The sequence below is a fragment of the Dama dama genome, chromosome 9 (assembly GCF_033118175.1).
Source record: "Dama dama isolate Ldn47 chromosome 9, ASM3311817v1, whole genome shotgun sequence".
NCBI lineage: Eukaryota > Metazoa > Chordata > Mammalia > Artiodactyla > Cervidae > Dama > Dama dama.
The window spans coordinates 83,534,849-83,557,674 of NC_083689.1; the positions used below are offsets into that span (position 1 = coordinate 83,534,849).

The following is a 22,826-nucleotide window of genomic DNA, read 5'->3' on the forward strand; positions in this document are numbered from 1 at the left end:
TTCTGAAACAAAAAACAAAGGTTAATACCATTAAGTAGAGTACCTGTATTGACCATATTTTAAAAATATTTCCAGATTGTTACATTGTAATAAATAATGACCTTCTGAGAATTCACAGACCCAAATACAAGGGAATGTATTGCAGCAGGCTTAATCAATGTTTAGTGATGATGGAATGTAAAATCGAAAAGCCAAGGATAGAAATCAAATTGCCTTTCTGCAGAAAGATCCTCAACAATTGAAAAACTGCTCTATAAAACTCAAGAACAGCTTGATGATTTAGAAAATAGAAACTGCAGAAATATTCTGTAGATCCTAGTTATGTCCCCACTGCTTATTAGCTTGTCTGTTTGAGAGCAAAGAGGAAAGGCGACCAAAAGAGATTCAAATTAGTGAATTTTGCTCTGGCCCTGAGCCACACTGGCTTAAGACTATTAATTTTAAGTATACCCTGGACTAAAAATAAATCTTCTGCCCTTTTATTTTCAAGTAACTTTCTTCCTTCATATCCACCAGAACACAGACACGTATTAGTAATCTATATCCAGACTTATTTGATGGACTCTTTAATGAATGGAGTTTGATGTTCTGATATGGTAAAAATTATTCATTATAGACACAGTAATGTGATTGTTTTAAAATAACATAATCAAATTAGTCACCTCAGCAACTTGTACGACTTCAAGAATGCTAATTGGATATGTATAGAATAGTAGATCAATGACAGACTGGCAACACTTCAGCAAAAGCCACTTCTAGATACTTAACCTATGACCAGGAAATGTCTTAGCCTACCAATAGATTATTTTAAAATGTCTAGCCAATAAAACTCATACTATTAAGAGTTTCCATTAGATTTATTTCATTATATTTATTTATTTTCTTACAACTATAAAAATGAAGATGGTACCAGCAACTACATTCTCTTTTTATTTGAAATCCATCTCACAGAAGCAAAATGCTTAACCCTTCAACAAGAATGGTTAGATCTGGAGTGAAATTGTAACAGTCATGGGCTTTGCAGTTAGACAGGCATCAATCTCTGCCTATTTCCCTGATAGCTGTGTGACCTTGAGTAAGTTACGTAGCTTCCCTGGAAACTCACTGTCTTCCAATATAAAATGGGAGAAATGATCATGATGATTATGGTGATGATGATAATGATCATAGCTAATGAGTTAAGTGCTTGTTCTGCACCAGGCATTGTTATTTTATATGCATTAGTTCATTTACCTTCACAGAAACCCTATGGGGTATAAATGCAGTTCTTATTCCATCCATGTCCTGTCATACACATATATATGAATTCTTTCAATCTTTCCATTACATGGTGATTTTACCATTTTCAATGTTTCTGCCCTTAACCCAGAACTATAATCACAGATTTTGCATAGACTCTAACTCTCTTCTAGTGAAAGAGGGAAATTCCTTGTGGAAAGTTTATAGTCCAACAGGTTATTAGGGGCTATTTTTGCTTTCTGTACCACGGTGGTTCTCTTCTGCTACAGGTTCTCAACGCTCTTTTCTCCATTGCTGATACTGTTTATTACACTGACTTCTTTCGTGTGAATAACTTTGAATTCACGTGTTTTCTTTTCACCTTTGGAGCACATGTGCATGTGTACAGAATGACCATTGCTGTCATAGCTTGCTTGTATTAAAGAAGTTCAGTTGTTTTCTATATTCAGAAGGGAATAGTGGAGAAAGACCCATTAATCACAGGAATGTGTCAGTTTCTTCCATCTCCTATTTACTATCCAGATCTGGGGCTTTTTTACATGAATCCAGAGTCTGTGCTTTTTCTAATATGTAGTTAACAATCTGACTGACACATTCTTTATAGTACCACAATAATTCCGTCCATTACATCACTTAATTTATGGGAGTGCTAACACCAAAATCGATAAACATTATTTCTGAAATGTCAAGAGTGTTAATGGTGTGATTAAAAAAGAAAAGATTCTAAAAATCTCTCTGCACAGAATCCTTTGATATACTGTTGTTGAGGCATACCTACCCAAAGCTGCGATATGGAAGACTTAAATCATTAAGACTCTGTCAACTTTAAAAATGTGTGTGAGAAGCTATTTTTAGCCACACGAATCTCTTGTGCCATATTGTGGAATTCTGTTAGCAGAGAAAGGGAGAGACTATATGTCTCAGAGAAGATTGTCTCAGGTTGTTTTGAGACATATCAACAGTTGCTAAGGAACCGTCGCTAATGCTTCTGGGAAATTCTGTAATATTTCACTTAGAAATTGGGAGAAATTTTTATAGAGCAAAGCTTCTTAGACAAGGAAAGCATATGAAGGGTGATATTAGGGAACAGCTTCAAACTGGAAAAAAGTATTTTAAAGTTTCCTAGAAGATTGAGTTTAAATGGGGTTTCTCAGCACCATATAATCACCTCTTACAGAATCCTGGAAGCTTTCATTTACATCTGATTTTAGAACAAGTAGCATTTTAAAATCTGGTCACATTTCAGTTTATTTTCCATGATTGATGTTTTAAAATGGAGATTAGCACTTCTTTTCACACAGAGAATTAATTAGCATGCCAGGGTGGTGGTTCCACTGATTCTCTCCCCTTTTACTAAAAGGCTATATTAATAGTAAGCATTTAATAGGCACTGACTGTTTACTAGGTTCTGCAGAGACACAGACTTGGCATGAAATAGTTTTAAAACCCAAAGAGTCCTCTCTGATTAGCTCTGGCATTGTTGATAGTGAAGAGACTTTCAGCGGCCACTTTCACAGAAGCTTATGTTGCTGGAGGAGTCAGGCTAGCAGCCTAACAATGAGCTCTGTGCACCATCCCAGTGAGGACGGTTGGACTAGTCACTTGCCACATCTCAGCATCCTATCATCTGTGGTCTGCCTAGCTCCATATAGGAGCATTACTTTTAGACAAGCTGACTTTAACTGTACTACTGTTTGGTTTACATGCTTTATTACTTCTGGACTTATTAGAATCTGAAGCAATGACAGAAATGAAGCAATAATTCATTTTTTTCTTTTTCTCTCTCATTCATTCACAAACATTAAATGAACACCTATTAAAGGCAAGGAGCTATGGTTAGTGTTGGGGCTAGGACACGTTTAATACACTGTCCTTGCCTTCAAAGAACTTATATTCTGGTGAGGAGATAATTCTGTAAACAAGCAATTGCAAAACAATAGGATAAGAGTCACCAAAAGAGTGTAAGGAGCTGGGGAAGGAACAAGTGCAGTTTTTCTGCCTGGGCAAAGTCTCCTGGATGGAGTTAAATAGGAGGATGTTCATCGTACAATCAGGGAAGGGGGTGAGAGGGAGCGAGCAGTGTACACAGGGTCCCACAGGCGTGAAGAGGAAACAGGCTTCCATCAGCCCTTGATGCTGGTGCCTGGGGCCCCACGAGTGGATTGGGAACAGAGCAGGAGAGTGCGCAGGGGCCCTCCCAGCGAAGGCTTGTTCTTTCAACACAGCAAACCCTCCTTTTTTTTTGGTTAGAAGACTTCTGCAGTGGGTCAATAATAAAGGGATGGAAGAGAATGTGTAAGGTTGGGAAGGAAATGATATTAGAGAGAAATAATAGGAGAGAAAATATATGACTTGGTGAAGGAGTGGGGGGTGGGAGTACTGGCTGAGGAGATAAATATATGACCCAACCTTCCCCCAGCACACAGAACTTCCTCCTGTCATCTTCTCCATCTTTCTACAGCCCTCTATGTGCTCCATGCTGCTTCATTGCTCCAGGCCTCTGCTTCTGTGGTTCTCTCTGGAACACTTTCTCATCTGGCCTAGTGATCCTCTCAGAGCTAGCATGGCTTGTCCTTTTCATGCCGCTGCAGTTCTCTATTTAGGCTACCACCTGGAAACTATTCAAAGAGGTAGCTCTCCTACTTAAGTACAGCCTCTTCCACAGTAGGGCCTATGGTTTATTTTTATTTGTGTAACATGCATAAGCAAGGTATAACCTTTGTGTAAATAAGAGCTTATAAATGTTCACCGATGTACACCCGTGGCTGATTCATGTCAATGTATGGCAAAAGCCACCACAATATTGTAAAGTAATTAGCCTCCAATTAAAATAAATAAGTTAATTAAAAAAATAAATGTTCACTGATGTGAACTGGTCTGATAGAGTTTTTCTGTAAACTACTATGTGTATTTTTTGTCTTCAGATTGCAGATCAGATGCCAAGCGCAGTAATAATTTAGAAACACCCAGGAGTCAGATAATCACAGGAACAGGGCAACCCAGGCAATATGTCTTGGTGTTGCCACTTGTCTTATGTCTGTTCACTCGGGTTCTTCTAACATCCAGAGAAGGCAAAAGTCAGCAGCATCAGACCATTTGACTGAACTCAGAATCCACAATCTAGAGCTGGTTCAAGAACTTGATGCTGGCAATGTAAGATATAGACATGCAAAAATGTAGATATAAACAAATAAAATTAATGCCAGCAGCAAACAAATGCTAAGTATCAAATGAATGATTCAGACTGTTATGTGCTAGTGGACTGTTGAGGTGATGCAGAAGGCCAATAGCCCTTGAGTATACAGTCAGCACATTCAGCATAGTGCTGAGTCTTAAACCCTAACTTTGCACGCCAATCAGAATATTCACTAAAGAAATGTTTTGCTGGTCTTTTAGTGCATCTTTTAGCAGAGAAGCTTATATCAGAGTTGCATTAAAGGTCATGCTTGAAGTAGGCCAAAATGTGACATTGAATAGTACTTTTCTTTCTACATTAGAAAGCAGAAGCTATCAGAGAAGACTGTTATTGTTTGACTAGCACCCTCTTTCCAGGTTTATAGAAAGTGTCACAGTATTCTTGATGATTCTGTGCTTGTTTTAGCTGAATCCATCTAGTCAGACAAATCACTGGCCATTACAAAATCCATAATACAAACAATGGCATGGAGCATGTTTTGTTGCAAAGGTAAAATTTCCTTGGATGTATGGAGGAAAACTCAGAATTATTAATACTAGAAACCTACCCTAAGATCAACCCATTACATACCTTACACAGTTGACCCTTGAATGACACAGGGTTAATTTATGCATAACTAACAGTGAGCCCTCTGTGTCTACAGCTGCTCCACATCCATGGGTTCAACCAACCATGAACCATGTAATAGTTGAGATATTACATGTTGAGAAGTATCCACATGTAAATGGACCCATGCAATTCACACCCACACTGTTCAAGAGTCAACTGCATATGGAGTCATGATAAATATCTGACATTATTTTTCTTCTGATGTGGCAAGACAGGATATAGTTAGTGATGCCGCAACATCCAAATTTAAGACTAAAACTAAACAGAGTTCTTATCACTAACTAGAGTTCTAGTTAGTGGAAAAAAATTATTTTGTTTTTGTTTCTTTGTATCTATATGAAATGATGAATGTTAACCAAATTTATTATGGCAATCATTTCACAATATGTGGAAGTCTAGTCATGACACCTTAAACTTATACAGAGCCATATGTCACTTACATCTCATTAAAATTGGGGGAAAAAGAACGCAAGAAAATAGATGATAAACAGTATAACATACTGATGAAGACTATTTGATTTAAGGGACTTCCCTGGTACAGTAGATAAAAATCCACCTGCCAATGCAGGGGACATGGGTTCAATCCCTGGTCTGGGAAGATTCCACATGATGAAAAGTAATGAAGTCTATGCTCCACAGCTACTGACCCCTTGCTCTAAAACCCATGAGCCACAACTCCTGAAACCCTTGTGCTGCAGCTCCTGAAGCCCATGTGCCTCGAGCCCATGCTCCCCAACAAGAGAAGCCACCGCAATGAGAAACCTGTGCAGTGCAACAAAGAATAACTCCCACCCACTGCAACTAGAGAAAGCCCGCACACAGCAAGAGAGACCAGCACAACCAACAATTAGTTAATTAAAAGAAAAGTAATGTTTAAAAAAAATTGATTTAGTGCCAAACTGCTTAGATTCCAATGCTGGATTTTCTAAATTAGTTGTGAAACCTGGACCTAGGTAATGATTCTCTCTGTGCCTTGGTTTCTTCATCAGTAAAAGGATGACAATAATAGTACATACTTCATGGAGTTGTTACACGGATCAAATAAAGTAATAAGTAGAACATGTTTAGAATAGATTGTAGCACATAGTATGCCATCACACAATAAATGTTAGCTATTATTTTTATTAATGATTTTATCTCAAGTTGGTGCTAAGCATAATCTCTCTCAATTCATCCAACAAATTAAAAATAACATCACTATGTGCCTAGTATGGGACATAATCTCAGATAACAAATACCACTATACTTATAGAGAAATAAATTCATGGTATTTTACCATCCAACAATCCGTGTGGGGTGGGTCATCTGGCAGTGATTATCACTTTATGGAAATCTGTCACTGGGATAAATAGCAGCCCACGTGGAGACTGCCCTAGGCTCTAGGAGGCAGAAGATGTTCTTCAGAATTTCAGAGCACTTCGACTGTGGATTGCACAGGAATGGGTGGAACTGGACATGCCAGGGTAACAATCAGGACACACTGTTCTTTCAGGCTTCTAAGAAAACACATATCATGCTTAAGAAACTTTGTTGCCTCATGTCTGATACAGTCCAAAGAATAGCATTATAATTTGTATGCCACCCACTTGATTTTAACGAGGCATTTGAGTATTATAAGCATGTTGGTAGGTTAGAAAATTCTGTGAAAACAGTCTGTGTGGGGAAGTTTATAAGCCACATTTGTTTACTCTGCTAGGAAATGATGCTGAGAGTTATAGATGCAGACAGAGATAGCAGATGCATTTACAGTGACTAATAGCACCAAAGAAGGCTGCACACATTTACCATTACTGTCTGCTTTTTTTTTTTTAATGTGTTTTTTGTTTGTTTGTTTTAAGATGCCCTTTGTTGCCTTCAAAGATTTTGATTCATGTATTAACATGAAGGTTAGGTCAGATAAGAATGCATCTAATCTATGCCGTATGTAGATGGCAAAAGCCAACTATTATTTGGAATATAAACAACCTTATTACATATTGTCTGCATGCCAATAACTACACACAGGTGTCTCACAGTCAGAATGATGAATAGCAGTGGTTGGGTTGGTTTGCTAAGTTGTGCATCACTTTGGTCATGTTATCAATCCCCAAGCAGAGAAAGATACTCTGAAATTTCTCTGGATCACCCTTGAAAGTTAGAGATACTTTCCATCATCTCAGTGGCATCATCTTTTGCAATCAATCAGCAATAACCACCAAATAGAGATTTAGTGGTGGTGGTGTGTAAAAGGCACAGTGATAGACAGCATTGTTTGGGAAAGAAAAATCAATAGCATGGTCTCCTTTACCACAGATGGGGCGATAATGCACAGAATTAATCAATAATAATAAGTTATATAGTAAGATAACTCTTAAGAGGTGCTACAAGCAGTATATGAAAAAGTGCCAGATCACTGATAGAGATATAAGAAGAAAGTTTGTTCATTGTGAGCCGAAATGGTTCTGAAAAGACTTCTTGAAAAGAGAAAGATAGAGATGGAGGTGGAGATCAAGATGGGGGGAGAGAGAGAAAGAGAGGTGAAGGATTGTTCTAGGTAGAGAATACCAGCACAGACACGAGGAAACATAAGGTATACTGAGAGTAGAAAGCAAACCCAGCTAATGACAGTATAAACTACCTGAAGAGCCAGGTTACCAAAACTAGGAATTGCATACATTTGAGAATATGTAGTAGCAGGTCAGGATGTAAGAAGACACGAGATAACTATGGGTATCTAGAATATGTACAGCAGAAGGACCTTTGTCATCTTGTGTTGCTATTTATTTAGAGCTTAGAATATTCACTGGGGTGTGGTAGGTGCTCAATGAGGGCTTTACCCTTGTCTGTGATTAGGGTACCCTGAGAGAAGATAAGCCTAGAAAAACAGTCTGATGCCAGTTTGCAGGGAAACTGAATAGAGAGAGGACCATGCATTCAAACTTTACCATGTAGGTTTGGATTTTTTTTCTTTAACCCAAGGGTCACAAATCCCCAGGCTTCAGGATATATCATAGGCAAAAGCCTGTGCATTATCCTAAGGTCTCTAGTTCTTATCGGATATTGAAGGACATTCATTCCCCCCTCCAAATTAAGCTTCCCTTAATAAGTAATGGGTAATAAGGAATGGTTTTGTGCAAGTGTGACGTAAAACTGTTCACTGGGATGAGGATTCAGGTATCTGTGCAGGGTGAGGGATAAACCAGAGAGATGGGAGCTGAGGACACCGGCAGGAAGCTGCGGCAGGCTGGAGGGGAAGAGGTGTCTGTGAGCTGAAGTGTCTGTCAGGCGTCTGTCAGCCCCATGGGGGGTGGGGGTACTGACAGTCTTCGAGGAGGTAGAGGGGAGAAGAGATGTTTGAAAGGACAGCTGTGCTTTGGGGAATACTGATGAAACATTTGTGGAGAAGCTGGGGAAATGGGAGGTAGTGAAGTTCAAATCAGTTTCCAAAGAAATCAGTCAATTAGCATTTATTTATTCAAGCCTCTTGAGTCTTTCCCATGTTGATGTAAGGCTTTCATGTAAGAACTCTATTCCTGTCATAGTGAGAACTTAGACTTTCCTTGCAAGGCCTAGTTGGAAAGATGTATTAAAAATAAGGACATTAGTGAATCGTGAACTCCCAACTCATATGAATGCTGAAATTCAGATAGTTTCTTTCTGGATTACCTGGTTTGACATTCCAGTCAAATTCATGGAAGCCGAAATGTCTTCAAATATTTTGGGTACCTCTGTTGTTGAAGGTATTTAGTTGACCGGTTGGATAACTAAGCCCTTTTGCTCTCTTAATGTTACACACTCCAAAGTCAAGAGACTTCAAATTTTGTAGGTGTTTTAGAAATAGACAAGTCCCTCATTGTCTCAGTTCAGATTATTTTGGGTTGATCATATTTAATGAGAGAATATTAGAATTCTGAAAAATAACATATTCCAGCTGACCATGCAGTAAAACAAACAAAAATTGTACCTTACCCTGAGATAATATGAAGGCCTTAGGAGAAGGTTCATATTTAATCTTCATCACCTGAGTCAGTAAGGAAAATAAACCTCCTGGGCTCTAAGTTAATTCCCACCCAACTGTTTGTCCTTCAGCACATCTGGGAGGCAGAGGTCACGAGGGACCTATGGAAAGGAGACACTGTCTTCAAAGATGAAAGCACTTTTGCTTCCCATGCAGATTTCAAGTCAATTCAGCTGCCATAAGTAGCCTCAAAACCAAAATACCTTGGTCCCATTATCTGATATGACTGTGGCCGAACCACTCGTCAGGATCTCTGCTGCCTTCTCCTATGCTGAAGCCATTCTCAGTTGGGTGCCTTCCGTGTTGTGATTTTCACACAGCAGGTATGTTAAGGAGTATCTCTGAGCCTACCCGGTGATTGGATGGCTCTTTGGCGGTCTCTGGTGGTAGATATTAGATATGCTCCTAGAGGGAACAGAAGACTATTTGGCTTCATTTGAGCAAATGCAAAACAAACATTTGAAAGGATCTGCTAAAATTCTCTGTTGCGAACTTAAGTCTGAACTCTAACTTCTAGCTATAACTCAGAAGGATCACTATATTATTGATATATGGAGTAGCACCTTAGAGTGAGTTATCTAATTCAGTCAGTTCAGTCACTCAGTCATGTCCCACTCTTTGCTACCCCATGGACTGCAGCATGCCAGGCTTCCCTGTCCATCACCAACTCCTGGAGCTTGCTCAAACTCATGTCCATCGAGTCAGTGATGCCATCCAACCATCTCATCCTCTGTCATCCCCTTCTCCTCCTGCCTCCAATCTTTCCCAGCATCAGGGTCTTTTCCAATGAGTCAGTTCTTTGCATTATCTAATTGGTATTTAACTCTGACTCTGTCCATCTCTTTCTCTGTCCACCAAAACCTCACATTTCTCCAGTGGTTCTTCTAACAGGCAGATCCTAAGATGTGCCTGTGTACATGTCTGTGGGTATATGTAATTGTGCTGCTAATTTTTTTTGATTACCAGATCTTCATAGATATGAGCATTAAACTTCTTAATTATCACAATTACAAGTATCTATTTGGTGACTTGCTGCCTTATATCAGTAAATGAATTGGATATGCTGAGCTGTTATAGCAAAGAGAGCTGGTATGTATGCCTCAAAACATACATTTCCACACTGCATGCTACTAGGTATATGAAGGTTCTTTTCACTTTTTTTCTTTTTAATTCTTGGTAGTGACATAAACATCATCCATTAGTCAGTTGAGCCTTCCCTGAAGTATTAGTATCCTAAACAATCCTATTACCAAAGCATTATTTTGATACTTTATTAAAAGTCCTACAGCTCTAGCATTGCTAAACTCAAACACAGCTTTATGCAATTAGGATTATAATGGAAGCTTTATTACAATGATATATAACTTGTATCATCCTAATAAAAGTTCCTGTACATGGCAATGCTTTAATAATGTTGTTTCTGTAACAGTGATTCCTTAGTAATGGAGCTTCTCTCATGGCAACTTCATTATTAGGAAATGATTTCAGTAATAGAAATGCAAATAAAGATTTTGAGAGGAGCATTTGATGCATGGCTCTATTACTGACCTGCTATCTTTTCATGCATTACATCTAATCATTATAAACCTACCATGTGGATTATAGTTATGCTTATTACTCTCCTATAACATTTTAGCATTTGTGTCCTTCCAAATTATGAAAATTAACTGCCATTTTAAAATAAAATTCAAGGTTTAAAATAATTTAAATTTTAATTAAATTTTGTTTCAAAGGCATTCCAAATGTTTCACAAAACCTTCTCTAATTTTTATTGTGTCAGAGATTGAGTGGACCAATAGCATTCAAACTGGAGTATATGTACCCCTGAGTGGATGTGAAGTCATCCCAAAGTATATGTGGGTATAGAGAGGTTTACAGGAATTAATTTCCAGATCTTCTACTTCCATACATATGCTCTCATAAAATTCATCTGCCTGAAAGCTCCTTATGGAGATTTTCCTCCCCACCTCCCCTTCTTACCTTTCTCCCAAAGTGAAAGACAAAGGCATACAGCACACCCCATCCTTTACCACAGGTATGTTGCTTCACTCTCCAGGACCCAATCCATATTTTCAAGAGTCAGGAAATACCGACTTGTGGTTAAGTGCCTGGACTGTAGAACCAGGGAGCATTGTGGATACAGGCTCTGAGACCTTGAGGAGTCTAAGCTTTTTCAACCTCAGCTTCTATGTCTATAAAATAGGGATAATAATAATAAGGGTATTGTGAGAATTAAGTAAATTCAAACACATATTTAAAAAAAGTATGGCCTATAGTGCAAACTGATGCTGTTAACCTATGATTTCAAAAAATATTTCACTTTTATATGTTAATTTATCAAATTTTATAATATTTTGCTTTGTTCAACTTAGTGCTACTGATAATTATAATGAGGACTCAATCATACATTCTAGTTAATACCTAGAGCAAAATGGTCACAGGAAATTTTGGAAAATAAACTCCTTTCTATTTTTTTTTTTTCCTTTCTATTTTTTGTTTACAAGAATGTGATCAATAAAAAGCTTTTAACCATAAAATATACATTAGGATAAAGTTCTTTGAGTGAAACAGAATGGAGATGAATTCAAGGAGAAAAATATAAACTATCCATTTGTTCATATATTTTTAAAATGAATGATGATAGGATTGTCAATAACACTGGGGCATTTATTTTTGATTGAGTGCTTTTAGGAGAGTGACAATTGTATTATTTAACATCGAATGCTTAAGTAAAATAGTATGTTTTTTAAATTGTTCATATTTAAAATATACTGGAAATTATATCCTTTGCAACTATTTAATGAAAAATTTTAGAGGACAACTTTGTGCCTTGGGGTTTGTAGATACATATTTTTAAAATGTAGGTGTGTGCAAGCAAAAACATCAGTCGCTGGAATAAAACATTATAAATCAGAGTAATGGTGTAAGTGAAAGTAGAGGTATAAAATTACCTTTATAATTTATGTTTTCTGAATACTAGATATTGAGAATATAGGTATAAAAATATTATAATATCATCCTAATCAAGTTTGGAAAGTAAAATTTTAGAATTTTAATACTCTTCTGGTGGAAATTCAGTTTCTGTGTAGACCAGTGTGGCTGAGTATCTCTGGCGCTTCACAGTAGGTCAGTGTGGAGACTGCGCATTTGTGCTCCCAGGTTGGTTAGTAATGCCTGGGAGAGAGCCCCTGCCTTGGGAGGGGGAGCTGGGTTTGTCATTTGATATACTTATGTAGGTGCTCTGTCAGACTGGATCCTGTTGAGGCAGAAATAGGGAGGCTGTCCTGTTGGATGGAGACTGTGAATTTTACTTCATGCTGGAAAAGGCAACTGTTCCTGCTCCTGGAGGAGCACCAGCTAGGACAGGAAAGAATCAACGGCCCCTCATGAGGAACTCGCTACACACGGGCTGTTTCCTGTGTAAAAAAATTAAATGTTGAAGAAAGGGTATATGCCCTCAGGTGTATCTACTTTCAATTATATTTGTATCAATTTGATGTGCACAGTTTTAGTTTTCATTCTTATTTCATGCCATGCCTCAAAATGAAAGTTTTAGATGCCATTTTCTTCCTGGGTAAGTTTCATGTCATCATATTCATAGTTGTAACCATAATGAATGTACAATTTTGCGTGCTGGTTTTCTCACTTAACATTATCTTCCAGACCCTTGGCAAGGAAAGTAGAACTCTTAGAAGAGTGATATGATAATACTGTAGCCATATTTATACCAATTGGCACAGAATCTGAGAAGAGCATAAGGTTTAGTTAATGTGATTTCTGCTGGCCTATTTTCATGACCCTCTGAGACCCAAGTACCAACCTGCTGGAGACTCAGTTCGGATAATGCAAGCCCGCCCTGAGAGCTCAGGCATTGGCACACCACTCCTCAAAAACTGCTGACCCTCCCTCAGCCAATTTGGAAAAGCAGTATCCAGGGACATGACATGTTTACAAACCTTCAAGAGAGTTACCCAACCCCATTCTGAGCCCTAAGTCTTCTTCCATATGTTCTCCTGAATCAAGTCAGTAATTCCCAAGGGTTGCATCCTATGGCCAAGTCAGAAGTGGCATAAAGCCTAAGCTGATCGCTTCAAGTCTTTGTAGCATCTGTGATGCTTTTGTGAAGTATCTCAAAGGATGGTTTAATCTGTAACATTAGGGCGGGCAGTGCTGCTTGAAACAGTGAGGGGGTAGTGGAGCAGTGTGTGTTGGTGGAAATATTAATTAGTTTAATCATTTTGGAGGGAAATGTAATAATACAGATCAATAGCCATGTAAATATCCCCACTGTTTTTACTCCTTCCTGAAATTTTATTTTACGCACATACATGCACACAATTTATAACAATATTAACCTGGAAAATAATCTAAATGTCTCACAGTGGAATATCTATTATGATATATTAGTCAGATGGAATGTTTTATAGCTAAAAGTGAAGTTATGAGGATTATGGAAAATATAGGAATATATTTCATTATATGAAATAATGTGAAGAGGTAAAGGGAAAATTGAATCATAAAATTATATATTCACTGTATACATAACTTTGAATGATAGAATGGTGGGTAGGTAGATGTCAATGAAACTGAGAAGAAATCAACCTTTAAGAGGAAGAAAAAGAAGGAGTTGAAGATGACCTAGTCTGAAGCAGTAATGAGATTTATTGACTTTGCTGGTTTGAAGGACCATGGGGAGGAAATAATGGTGAGCTCAGTGCTTGGTCTTTAAATCCAGATTCACTCCTGAGTTCATGTGGAAAGTCTGTGTATTTCCTGGTATCAATTTTCTTTTTCAATTTTAGACTCTTTTTTGGGGTCCTGGACTTTATTGTCTAGAAAATACAGAGCTAGATCCAAACCATAAAAATTAGTTTTTAAGATTCTGACAAGTTACTATGGAGAAATGTTTGGTCAAGAAATAGGACTAGAGTGTAATTTTTTTTATCCTAACATTATTAAGTTGCTTTTATTTTTAATATAAAAAATCTTTAATCTTTAATATGAAAAACTGCCATTCTTTGGACTTCCCTGGTGGTCCAGGGGCTAAGACTCTGAGCTCCCAGTGCAGGGGGCCTAGGTTTGATCCCTGGTCAGGGAGCTAGATCCCACATGCTACAACTAAGACCCAGAGCAGCCAAATAAATAAAATTAAAAAAAAAAAGAAAGAAAAACCGCCATTCTTGCCCATATGTATCATTTTTTCCTCTTTCTTACCTATGTTTGCAAAATACCAGGATATAGTTATTGCCTAAAAAAAAAATCTATGATATTTTTATATTGAAGAGTATGATTTTGTAATACTGTAGTTTATTTGTAATACTGTAGTCTATTAGTAGCATTTTTCTGTTACCTTGTTTCAAATGGTAGTCTAAAAAGTGGGAGAAATATCTCATTGTAGCTAAATTAACATTTTTCATTATTAGATGAGTAATAGGTTTTTTAATGGGTTTATCACATCTGTTAGGAATTTTCTTTCAAATGTTTCTAAAGAGAAAAACTGATTTTAACTTAAATCACTCTCTGCTTCAGGTGTCTGCTTCTGTGAATAAAATGAGTATTTTTATTATCAAAACTGGGTAAGAATCATGAAGGAAATAACTGTTACCTATGAATGGGGGTGCTTTTGATAGAAATTTATACTGATTATATAAAGAGAAGCATTGTGGATTTTAAAAATCCATCTTAAAGATTAATCTGTATGTTTTTCTGTTGCTTTAGAATTTTGACATCATCCTAAAAATAATTGTACTAATAGATTGCTATTTTATTTTGCTCTAACAACATCTTTCCATGTGATATTTGCCAGACATTAATATCTAGTTATCAATAAACTAGGCTGTTTTGTGAGTTCGTTCTTGAAAATCCTTGACTTTTCTGATTGCTGACTCACCACTTTATTATACCTCAACATCGTCTAAAGTGGTGTCACTGTTTTAGTGAGTATCCCAGAAATAAACTTAGTAAGCCCCAAATTGTCACTGTTATATAATGTAGTGGCGGGGGGTGGGGGGGGAATTAATGCTTGGAAAGCACAGGCTCCTGATTGTTTTCCTTTAAGACAAAAATAGAATAAATGTAATGCCTGCAATTTGTTTCATGTTCCAGTGCTGCATTTAGTCTTAGCAGGCTTGGCACTGGTAGGGAAAGGCTAAGTTCTGTTCTTGAGTCTGGACATGAGTCTTGGAGCCATAATTTCTGAGTGCCTGAGGGGTCGATAAGACACCTCTATGAGCAAATTTCTACAAAATGGGCGGAGGCTGAATGAAGGTTCTGTGTGGCCCTCCAAACACTCAGGGATTTGACTGGAGAGACAGGAAAGTGAGTGTGTCCTGTACTGCCAGTGCCACCCATCAGATATCTTTGAAAAATCGGTGTTTCTACCCGAACAGAACATTTTGATAAAAACATTGATATGGAACTTAACAAGGGTTTTTAACAGAGACTCAACGTCTTTTTTGTCTTCATTTAAATCTGCTTTATTTTTCTTTCCTTGATGCTATATAAAAATCTCATCAATATACAAAATCATTCTGAGCTCAGATTTTCTCATTTTCTCTGGATGAGAGCTTTGATTAGCTTTTTACAACTTCTTCATTAGTAATTGGCTTGTGTTTTTGTTTTTGGCTGTTGTCTCTAATAAGTTTATGTTCTATCAAAGACTTCTTTGAGGATGGTCTGAAATATGCTACTGTTATGTTACAGAATATTACAATTTAATATTCTTTATAAAATGCAACCAACAAGTGCTATTAGGATTAAATGTTCATTTCTTCCTTTTGATGCTGATGGCTGGGGTGGGTTGTTCAGTCTTATCATCATGCCTGACCTAGTTGTGCAGCCGTTCCTGTTTAATTAATAGACATTTACATAAGCTCTTTTTTCCCCCAGCAAGCTTTATAATGGTCGTGTTGGTTATCTCCTTTCACCCTGTGAAGTATCAGCAGTGCTATTTCCATTTTGCATTTCAAAATACAGAGAGATTAAATTATGTACAACAAATTGATAACTGAATAAGTTTGAGAACTCAGAGTTCTGGCATATTAATCGTGTTGCTTAAAGCAACAACTCATATAGACTCTATAAATATATTAAAACTCTACTCTGTAATCCAGGGGTTGCAGTTGGGGCTGTTAGCAGCCTAAGGAGGGAGCCCTTTGTAGATTTACGCAGGGGTGGGAGAATTCGTTTCTGGACTTCCTCTGGAGCCATGAAAGGAAAGTTTTTGTTAGTAGAGGAGGTGGTGTCTGCGGACTATTGCTCTGATGTCTGTAATTTTTAATAAAAATTCTAGGAAGCCTGGTGGCTTCTGTGTAACATACGAATTTGATGAACTGTCCTATTTTTTTAAAATCCACCTTCCCAGACACCATTAGAATTTTATTCCCAATTAACTGGTCACCAAGTATCAACAGGTGCAGCCAGAGCAAAGCATAGCTTGGGGGACCTTTCTCGAGTGCTTGGGCAAGACTTTCATTTCTTTCCACATATTAAAAAAAAAATTTTCTCACTGTTTTTCTAACTATATCCTCATGCACTTAATAGGGCTAGAAGTGCGTACTAGAATATATCTTCTTACCCTCCTTTTCCCTGTCTCTTCAAAGTGTAAGAGAGGATTGAACTTTAAACCTTACTTCTCTGTCTTGTATCAGTGTTGATTACTTCCAGTAAATACTTCGGAATTTACAGGGATTGCCTCGATCTTTTAACAGCACATCAAACAAAAGAAAACAAACAAATGAAAAACCCAAGCAAACAATGACAAAAAATAATAGGCATTTTTTTCTTCAATTCACCAAACTTGTTAGTCTTTTCCAAAAGATGGTAGGTAGTCTGTGTGCCTCTCACTTCATTCCCTTCCCGTTAAACTGAGAGTAGCCTCTTTCTGTCTTCAGTTTGTGGCCACACTCTTCCCCTGCTCCAAGTCCTCTTGGATGCTCCAAGCCCATCCTCTAGGGTCTGTACCAGGTTAAATACCACATCTTCAGGAAATCTCTGCCACTCGTTTCTCCTTCATCAGAAGTGAGCTTCTCTTTCTCTGAGTTCCCATATTCCTGGGTTTGTGCGTTTTAAATGTTGTATTACAGTGATTTCTGAATTAGATGTCCTAACGCAGCATGGGGAGAAATGAGAAGAGATGGCCTGTTTCATTTGACTCAAGGTCCCTCTCGGTCATGAAAATGTATACATCTTGTATTCATCTTGGTGTTTCCCATTGCAGAGCATTCAATATAGCATAGATGTTGCACAACTACAATAAGCATTAGATCTGCAGGGTGAAAATACTATTAATAGTGATACTATCTCGTGATACCTGGATTCCATGAGTTTCATTCCATGTGTGGCGTCTCAGGACTGGCCACCTCTGTGTAATGGTTTTCCTTTAGTTTACTGATGAGCTCCTCTCTGGCCTCAGACAATTACCCGCCTTCCTCAGGACACCCTCCATCCTACAGTGGGGAGCATTTCATTCTATTCGAGGGCCACTGTGACTGCCTACACAGTTTTCTGTGGAGTATGAAGCCTCCCCAGGCCTCCTTTCAAAATGATGGGGGGAAAATAAATCTCTCCACAAAAGGTGTCCCTCTTACCAGTTTTTCTTTTTCTGGGTCACAAGTCCTGTTATCCATCTCCCATCATTAAACCAGATGACACTGCTGTTCTGTCTGGGGATCTGCTTTTCCATTCTCTTTAGAAATCCTAAAGGAAGGGAAGTAAGTAGTGACAAACTTGTTTTATCTTTGGAACTCTGCCCTAAATCTGGGACTTTCAGTCCTGGATGTGGGACAGAACCTCAAGGATTGAGATAATAGAATGTTGTTTTTTATCTCTCTAGTACCTCAAACTAAATATAAACTCTGTGAGAGCAGATTTTGCTTCTGTCTCAAGTATGCTTATGTTCCAGTGCCTGGAATAGTGCCTGGTGCATAGAACAGCTCCATAAATATTTGTTGAATAAATGAGTGAGTGGATGGATAGATAGATAGACGAGTGTTCAGCATGGCGTCTTACCCACAATAGGTATTCAGTGATGTTTATTGAATGCATGGGCAAAAATTGCATGAAGTAATAAAGGAGTGAGTTAAGTAGAATGGCATGATCTTACTACATATTCTAATAGTATTTGATCTGCTTCTGAGTGTGAGTAACAAACTTAGGGGAATAAGATGGTACGGCAGAGGGTAGGCTAATTCACAGAACTAAAATATGCATCTTGCATCAGTTTTTAAAAAATGACAATAAAGGATATTATTTTTATGTAGAAACTGGTAGATTTTAGAATATATTGCATAGTTGACATAAGTTTTTTATGTAGAGAGTTATCTTAACCATGCCCTCAAACTCTATCCTCTGTTCTTATATACATTTTGGAGGAAATGTTAAAGAAAACAGATATTGAAATTCTTATCTGAGGACTCTTGTAAGTGTACAGGAGGTGCTTTCCCTGGTTTTATGCCAAGAAGAGAGAATGTCTCGGTCTCTTTCATGTCGCCACAGAAGCATAGGGGTCATTGGTGGCTCCTGCACAAATACTCTCCTTTATAGAACAGGCTACATGTCCAGCATCAGTTTACTTTGGCACAGGAGGATGTCTTTGTTTATGCAGTAATTCTAAAAATAATTGTTGAGTGACCACCAGACAAAAGGCACTGTCCTGGATGTTGAGGTTAAAATAGTAATAAGAATGTTTCTTCTGCCCTCAATAAATTAGAGGAGGATTCCTGTAAACAGTCAATTTCCTGTGTAAGACAGTGTGGAATTAAGCAGTAGACTTAGGCATGGGTGCAGTGAGAACACAGAGGGAGGGTACCTGATTCAGGGTTGGGGAAAAGAAAGCTGAGATCTATAGGGAAGCAAAGGACATTAGTAGGTAAGAGAGAAAGGAGGGCTGTTCCAGGCAGAGACATGTGTATGGTCAAAGCCCTGGAGGTAAGAAAAAGAATTGTCTTTGGCAAACGGCAAGTAGTTTCATGATAAACTATACATAGATATAGGTAAGTATCTGGTTTTCTAATTCTAAAGAGGATTTTTTAAGCATAAAAATGATGAAAGAAATAGCAGGAGAAAAATTATTCATTTAATTATTTAATATTGCATTTCATAGCTAAATTATCATGAACAAAATTTAACAACAAATAGCAATCTGGAAATAAAAAATATTTTGAATATTTCAGCAACTTCTAGATGATCAGGGGTAATCTGTTTATGTACCACTGTGTTACTAACATTTGACCCAGGGCTCACTATGATGGTTGAATGAATGGAAAGAATCAATATCTTCAAAAGATACTAAAGAAGTAATGTAGGTGAATAAGAAAAACCAAACAAATTATATGAAGGGCAATAATAAAAATAAATGATTAAAGTAGTAAAACAGTTTCTTTGAAGAAGAAACTTAGAGAAGATCAGCAAAAGACACATATGACAGGGATTTGATTTGAAATTTTAAAAATAGATATTTGAAGAGGTGAACTGTAGAGGATTGAATCTAGGGGCAATCCTTGACACTAGCTCTGATCAGTGGGATGAGAGGGTGCTATGTATGGCCATGCACTTTGGATGCTCACTTGGATGACTGTAAGGCATAATCTCTTGGAACTAGTTCTCCACAGTGGCAATACTAAGGCCTGTCTCAAAAAAGATCCCCTGGAGAAGGAAATGGTAACTCACTCCAGAATTCTGGCCTGGAGAATCCCATGGATGGAGGAGCCTGGTAGGCTGTAACCCACGGGGTCGCAAAAAGTCAGACAAGACTGAGCGGATTCACTTTCACTTTTCACTTTCAAAGCGTTACTGGGAAAGGTGACCCTGCAAAGCTCTTAACACAGTACCTGATAATGTAGACACTCACTGGCCATTTTCCCAGCCTCCAGGGGAAGGAACGGGGAGATACCCTTCTTTATTTCTAAGGAACATATCCAGAGTGGAAGGCAAATTTGATCAGTCTGGAATATGAAAGTAGATGAAAGCTTAGCACGTGAAATTATATTTGTGATGTCCTAGAGAGCCAAGAAAATTAAGAAATGAACCAAGTAACTCATCATATTTATTAGATGTAAGAATGAAGGTACAGTATTATCATTTCCTTGTGATAGTTGTATCTAATAGTTCTGAAACCAATTCACAGTATTCATGTCAGACTTATTTTATGAGACATTTAACCATTGCTAAATTAAATTTCCTAAGAGAATGTGCCACTATAACTTCTCTGGAGTTACAGAGATAGAAATCTGACCCATCATTTCTATTTTCATGGAAAACCATTTAGCAGAACTTTGTTCCAGTAGAAGTGTTTATTGAGTTGTAAGCCTAACACAGTTCATTGGCTGCATGCATTTCCACACTGACATTTTTCTCAGTGCAGATTTGCATCAGTTCATTAGTACTGACAGCAGATGGTAGCACTTTCACACAAATTTACCTTCTGAATTGATCTAAGAAATGTCACTAAAAAGATCCTGACAGTTTTTGATGTTCTTCCATTTCTGAAAATGGTATGTTAAACAAATAAGGTGTAGGATTTTAGATTTTCTTGAACTCCAACACATAATTCCTAAACCAACTAAAGATGCTTTCATCTCTGATTCTGGCTGTCTGAAGGAGAAAGTAGAAAATGCAGATAATCTTTCCTGATAGCATAAGCCTTAAAAAAATCACTATTGCAGAAAAATGGCTTTTGAAGAATATTATCCAGATTGTCTACACTGATCAAATGCCTCAAATTATTTGTAAATTCTCTACCTTACTTTGTCTGAATACAGAATTGCTTGGCTAGCAGGATCAGCTCATTGACTGTTACTGAAAAATAGTATTAGCTTAAGTCACAAGGCTAACTTTAAATTCTTTCACTTCTGCTGCAGTAAGATATCCAGAAGATTAATTACATTTAAAAATTACAGATCTTTTGCCTTTTAGTTAGGGTCAAATCACTATGTAAATTATCAGACAAGAAAACTTAATGTTTGCTAAGTGAACGAATGAAGGAATATTTAAATTCTAATCACATCGAGGAAACTATATTTTCTACATTATTTACCTGTTATTATATTCTTAATAACTCAGAGCCCTGTATTCAGTAGTATTATGTATAGAAACAAGGATTTATTTTGAGTATTTTAAAAATTAATTTTCCATCTGCATTTGAAAAGTAATTAGTGATTTGGTTAATTTACCAAAAGAGAAGCTGATTTGAGAAAGCATTGGGTGTTTACTATAAATAGTTTAACCACATAATTAAATATGGTACTTTTAACATGTTGCTAGAAGAGTGGTCATGATTAATAATATACTTCAATGATTTATTTATTAACAAAAAGTAACTTTTGGGTTCTGTTGTTGTTGTTCAGTCGCTAACTCATGTCTGACTCTTTGTGACCCCATGAACTGCAGCACGCCAGGTTTCCCTGTCCTTCACTGTCTCCCTGAGTTTGCTCAAACTCATGTCTATTGAGTCAGTGATGCCATCCAACTATCTCACCCTCTGTTACCTCCTTCTCCTCTTGTTCTCAATCTTTTCCAGCATCAGGGTCTTTTCCAGTGACTTGCCTCTTCAAATCAGGTGGCCAAAGTATTGGAGCTTCAGCTTCAGCACCAGTCCTTCCAATGAATATTCACAGTTGATTTACTTTTTGATTGACTGGTTTGATCTCCTTGCAGTCCAAGGGACTCTCAAGAGTGGTGCTTTATGACTGCACCATAGTTCAAAAGCATCGATTCTTTGGTGCTCAGCCTTCTTTTGGGTTCTAAATGCTCTCAAAAACAATACTTTTGCTAACATTCTAACACTAGAAATATAAGTTAATACTGATTTAATTTGGCTAAAATAATAGTGACTTCATTCAATATAGTTCTATTCCCTCCCTTCCTTTGTGCTATTATTGTCACATATACTACATCTATGTATGTTATAAACCCAACACTACAGTATTATAATTTTTGCTTATATAATCCTGTCTATTAAAGTAACTAAGAGAAGAAAAAATACTTAGCTCACCTTTTATATTTACCATTTATGATGCTTTTTATTTTTTCCTGTGGATTTCAGTCACCCTCTGGTATTATTGCCTGAAGAACTTCCTTTATCATAAGGCAAGCCAGTTAGCAAGGGATTCTCTCAGTCTGTTCCTTTGGAATGTATTTATATTACCTTCATTTTTTTTAAAGGACAATTTTGCTGGATACGGATATCTTGATTGACAGGTCTAGGGTTTTCCCCCTAAGACGTTGAATATGTCTTTCTGCTGCTGTCTGGACTGATGAGAAAGTGAAACAAAGAAAGTGAAGTCGCTTAGTCGTGTCCGACTCTTTGCGACCCTGTGGACTGTAGCCTACCAGGCTCCTCCATCCATGGGATTCTCCAGGCAAGAATACTGGAGTGGGTTGCCATTTCCTTCTCCAGGGGATCTTCCTGACCCAGGAATCGAACCTGGGTCTCCCACATTGCAGGTAGATGCTTTAACCTCTGAGCCACTAGGGAAGCTGGACTGATAAGAAACCAGCCATTATTGTACTTTTATTTCTCTTTAAATGATGAATTATTACTTTCTTGCTACTTTTAAGATTTCCTCTTATCTTTGGCTTTCAGCCATTTAACTGTAATATGTCTAGGTGTGGATTTCTGTGTTTCTACTTAGGGTTTGTTGGTCTGCTTGTATCTGTAGATTAAATGTTTTTCATCAAAGTTAAGAACTTTTCAGCTAGTGTTTCTTCAAATATTTTCCTTGCCTCTTTCTTCTTTCCTTTTCAGACTCCTACTTAAGGTTTGTTGGTATACTTGGTATTGTCCCA

The 22,826-nt window shown here is 37.5% G+C and overlaps 1 protein-coding gene and 1 long non-coding RNA gene across 4 annotated transcripts in view; one reads left to right on the top strand and one right to left on the bottom strand.

Annotated features, from left to right (window-relative positions):
- Positions 1-22,826, top strand: part of ATG10 (autophagy related 10) — a 254,085-nt gene that overhangs the window by 216,242 nt on the left and 15,017 nt on the right. The gene's annotated exons all lie outside the window — the stretch shown is intronic.
- LOC133061485 (uncharacterized) lies at positions 8,566-22,138 on the bottom strand. The gene is made up of 4 exons (XR_009693994.1): positions 22,033-22,138; positions 17,630-17,738; positions 11,022-11,233; positions 8,566-9,446 (listed from the first exon to the last, which is right to left on the bottom strand). It is a non-coding gene; the product is annotated as an uncharacterized LOC133061485 (long non-coding RNA).